Below are 5,170 nucleotides of genomic sequence, written 5' to 3' on the forward strand. Positions count from 1 at the left end.
TACACATGGCATGGGATCATAACGTAGCATAATTGAATCAAAGTGTAGATCTCAATATCCATCAATTAAGAGGGTCTACCAATTTCCCATACCAACAATTCATTTGTGCTTACTATCACTATTGTTGCTTTTTATTTCATAAACAATAATCTTAAATTAAATATATATAAACGAAACTTTAAAAGCTCTCTGGTTGTTTATCACATCAACTCAAATCACCAGATTGTTTTATTTATATATTGACGTTTCTCATGCATTTTACCCGAATTCATAGGTATGAATAGCCTTTAAATGAGTTGTTATATCTCATTAAATTAATAATTAATCTCACCATATATTTGATATAAAATTTCTATAAAATAGGGATATAAAAAAACTAATATCCGATTATTTTTTAAAAATATATTATTTATAATTAAGAAACAATTTTATAATAAAAATAATAAGCGGGTCATGAATCTCACCGAACCCAGATAGTTTTTAAACGGGTTAAAACATCTCATTTATTTGTGAAATTATTTCATCATCAAACTTGTAAGTATACTATTAACTTCCTTCCAATAAATAAAATTAAAATCCAAAAAAAATATATAAATATTAGAAACAAAAAATGTAAAACAACCCCTGTATTACGAGAGATAAAAGCTACTGACTTACATAATAAATAACCATACATGTGTAATTTCTTATGAATATATAATCCCAATTTAAAATAGTAGGACCAGTTCAAAAATCATAAATTTAAAACTTGACTAAAAAAAGTCAAAGCTTCTTTTCATATAACCTTCTTCATATGGTTTCTAGCTTTCTACAAAGAATTCAAAATCTCACCCAAAACTAACCCCCACTGAGTCCAATGTGTGCCACCCTGCATTAACACATTTTAATAAAATCATCACCACTGCATAACCAATTATTATTTATTTATTTATTTTTCGGTGTTAAAAACGATCAGAACCTGACAGAAGACATAGAAAGGCTCCCGTAACGGTCCGTCACACGAGAGCTCACTCGTGCTGCCATCTATAAACGTCCCGTCAGCAAATATCACCTCCGATGCATAGCCAGCTGTCATGCCCGCAATCGGTTTTGTATACGAGCTTACAGGCGAGCTTCTTTGTACCGCCTCACAGAACGCAAGAAGCTTCTCTCAGCTTCCAAGTTGTACCGCCTGAAAATTAACCAAAACAAATAAATCTTTTTTTTTTCCTTTACAAAAATATAAACGAAATTATTATTTGGCAAACCGAACCTGTACTATATCGTGACGCGGTACTCGAGGAAGCGGTTGCACTTCGTAACCTTGGGTTGACATAACTTCAGCTATAAGTAACCCGCCCTTATAACAACGAAACAAGATTGTCATTGACAAAATTACCTATTTACCCTTACGAAAACAAGTTTAAATAAATACCTGAACTGCTTCGCCAACCATTTGAGGCGAGAGATATAACCCTTGAAAGAATGTTCTCATAATATCACCTGGAGTTGACCCACAGTCAACCCCGAGACCCGGTGCAGAGAGACGGGCTGCAGCAGCTTTTACCCATTTTTCTTTCCCTGCAACGTATCCGCCACCTGGTGCGATTGTTCCACCGGGGTTTTTAATTAAACTTCCTGCAATAAGATCTGCACCCTGTTTATTCGTTACCACCCAAATAAAAAATAACTCATTTGACGAAAACAAAAAAAACGAAACGAAAAGATAATAACATACCACCATTGGAGGTTCAATGGCTTCTGTGAATTCACCATAGCAATTATCTACCATAACCAAACAATTTGGATTTTGTGACTGCAATAACTTGTTATTGTAAGAAAACATAGACCAAAAGTATTATTATAAAAGTAAATTACACACCTTGATGATGTTTATTGCTCTAGAAATTTCATTAACACTTAAACTTTTACGCCAAGAATAACCGCATGATCTTTGAATAAGTGCACATTTTGTTTGAGGTTTTAAAGCAACCTCAAGAGCGTCCCAATCAAGTCCTCCATCTTCTGCAAGCTGAAACAAAGTATGCAAGTCGATACCGAAATAAACCGAACTGTAATCGGAATAATCGAACCCAATAAGAAACCGACGGTTTAGTTTAATGTTTTTTAAAAAAATTGATTTTTCGGTTAGGTTTTGCATCAACCAAATCCAAACCGGAAAAAAAATTTTGATTTTATGTGATTTATAAGAAATTAATAAACTTTGTAGTCCAAAAATGTTAGGTTCAAATATTTAATATAAAATTAATCGCCAATAACAAAAAAGTTAGGCCCAGTGTTTCAGGTCCAAATTCATTATTTTGAGCTTTTGTTTTTCGGACCAAATTTTTCAAAGCCAACTGATAAAACCAAATAAATCGAAACCGAACTGAACCCATTGTGAAAATAAAACACTGAAACCAAACGTTTTCCAAAAACGAAATTTTCGGTTTGAGCCAAAAACTGACCCAAACCGACCCATGCACACCCCTAGTTGGAAGTAGATGTGGGAAAATGGGCAAGGCAGGTGGGTTGTGTTACTTGTGTTTAAGGTGAAATGTGTTCGTGTCAAAATGTGTAATTTTGTACCGGCTAAAACATGTTGGGCTGAACTGAACTTTTTGATCAATAGTTAGTATCTCAAATATGATTAAAAAAATTATATTACTTGTGTAACGTGTTTGACCCGTTAGTAACTAAAACATAGCCCGAATCAACCCATTTACATCTACATAAATATTGAACTGAAAAAAAAAACAATAAACTTACTGCAACTTCTCGATAACTGATTCCAAAATCTTTCAAAGAACCTAATCCATTGCTATCTCTGATTCCTATCACTTCCTCAAGTGTATCATAAGGTGCACCCGCAACCGCCAAAAGCTGGTAATAACAAATCAACAAATAGTTTAAAACTAACAAAATAATAATATGCATTACAAAAATAAAACTAAATATACAATAAAATGAACAATTACCTCATCACCAGGCCTCAAGAAAGCAAAAAGAGCACATGTAATAGCATGAGTCCCTGAAAAAAACTGAAATTTAAGTGTGTTGAGTATATCAAAGTTGCACACAAAAATGATAATATAATTTTAAAAACATATGATTGATATAAAATGATAAAACCTGTGACCGAACAATTGCGGATTCGGCACCAAATATTTCTGCAAAAGCTTGATCAAGGGCTTCTCGGCCTCCGGCTTCTTCATGGCCATAGCCAGTGCAACCACCAAAATGCTAGATTAAAATAATCATTAAAAACTTAGGGGTTAGATAAAACACAAATGACTTTTATCGTGCGAAACATACAAATTTAAGACAAAAAAATATGCGGTGGAATTTTTGTAACTAATATGAATATATTAACTACGCTACAAAATACGTGGTGACAAAAATATATGCGGCTGCTTAGTGTAATTATTATTACTCGTATTTTGTTGTAGCGTAATAATGAGGGATAATGACCAAAATGTCCATTTGACTAGTCTACATCAAGAGAATGTCCATTTGACCAACCTCTTCCCAAAATGTCCATGTTAAATCATGTCAGCCCGCAAACTTTTAATCATTAACTCCACAAAACTTTAGCCAACCAGATTCTGCCACTTGTCCTAAAACCGTCAGTTCGACGATATTATTTTGGTGTACAACAAGATTATTTTGAACAAGTGGCATAATCTTTAGCATGGACATTTTGGTCATTATCCCTAATAATAATTACTCTACTTGTAAAGTGTAGATTAACTATTACATATTATTACTCTACTCATATTTTTGTTGCGGCGTAATTACGCTACTAGAGTAATAACGAAAAAAACCTCTCAATTTTTCGCTTACACTAAATCTTATCGGTATGTCATCTCGCCCGTAAAAACTTTATATCTTGAAGCTATGCTTATTATTGTTGTGCAAAAACATACGAGATGAAGAAAAAAACAACGCGGTGGCATTTTTGTAATTACTTTGAATACAGCATAATACAAGTAGAGTAACAATCCTCTGCTTGTATTTTTGTCGTAGCGTAATTACACTATTCAGAATAATTACGAAAATGCCATCATGCAATTTTTTACCTTCGGTTCGTACAGTAGGGGTGTGCATGAAACCGAAAGAACTTATCCAAAACCGAAAAAAAACAAACAAAAAAACTGAATTGAAACAAAAACCGACGGCTTTGTTTTATGCTTTCTTTTAAAACCAAACTTATGGTTCGTTTTGGTTTTGAATGTAACCAAAAACGAACCAAAGTTAATCAAATTTATAGATCTTTCATTTTTTTAAGTAAATTATTCGAATTTAGTAAATGCATGTAACTCAAATATTTTATTATGTGCAAAAACAAGATTCAGAGCATGTTTGAGATTGAGCTTGAAAAATGCTTATCGGTGTTTTCAAAAAGCCAAAAGTTAAAAAACAGTTTTCTAAAAGGCTCAAATACTGCTTTTAAAATGGAAACATTTTTCAAACTAAATCCCAAACAAGCTCGAAGCGACAAACAATTTGTAAATTAATAACAATTTAACATGAATATAATAAATTAGACAACATACATGTGATCCAACCCTAGCATTCTGAAACGCTTTAAGAACTCTAGACGTATTACACGCCACCAGGTTATCAACGGCTCTAAATTCAGGATACAATGCATCAACTGCACTTTCAACCTGCAATTTAAACAAGCCACAATCAAATTTCTGCTGCCAATTTCGCAAATTAATTATAATAGGCTCTGAATTGAACCTCTGGGACGAACAATGGAGTGGAGTGTTGGTGGGTATTACGTGTTGTGGTGATTCTTGAGGATGATTGTAATGACAATACGGTTCTTGTTGAGTTTTTTATTGCTTTGAATTTGAAGTGGGTTGTGGGTGTAGTAGTAGTAGTAGTGAAGGATAAGATTGCAGTCATTTTTGCTCAAAAAAATAAAAACTTGACCTTTGGGGGTGTTTGTCAATTGGAAGTTGGATTATAACATTTTGCTCTTTTCCTAAGCGCGCCGGGCTAGGCTCGTTTAGACTTATGAGCAGTGTTGTAAAAATCGTTAGGCGTTAGTTAGGTGGTGAAGCAGAGACTGGCGACTAGTCGGGATTAATTGGACTGCAAGTTATATGTAATTTTTCATATATGCGTACTTATACCAAATTTTATATATAAGTTTTCCAATTTTGACCGATCTTGACCAAAC

The 5,170-nt window shown here is 33.4% G+C and overlaps 1 pseudogene across 1 annotated transcript; it reads right to left on the reverse strand.

Annotated features, from left to right (window-relative positions):
- Nucleotides 1-681: 681 nt before the first annotated feature.
- Nucleotides 682-4,901, reverse strand: LOC143564103 (uncharacterized; annotated as a pseudogene). The gene is made up of 10 exons (XR_013140788.1): nt 4,726-4,901; nt 4,536-4,649; nt 2,958-3,222; nt 2,749-2,862; nt 1,862-2,011; nt 1,718-1,795; nt 1,415-1,636; nt 1,253-1,339; nt 959-1,171; nt 682-868 (listed from the first exon to the last, which is right to left on the reverse strand). The product of XR_013140788.1 is annotated as an uncharacterized LOC143564103 (transcript).
- Between the last annotated feature and the right edge of the window lie 269 nt (nt 4,902-5,170).

The sequence above is a fragment of the Bidens hawaiensis genome, unplaced genomic scaffold (assembly GCF_021521415.1).
Source record: "Bidens hawaiensis isolate Kalapana, Puna unplaced genomic scaffold, B.hawaiensis_p1.1 tig00021722_1, whole genome shotgun sequence".
Taxonomy (NCBI): domain Eukaryota; kingdom Viridiplantae; phylum Streptophyta; class Magnoliopsida; order Asterales; family Asteraceae; genus Bidens; species Bidens hawaiensis.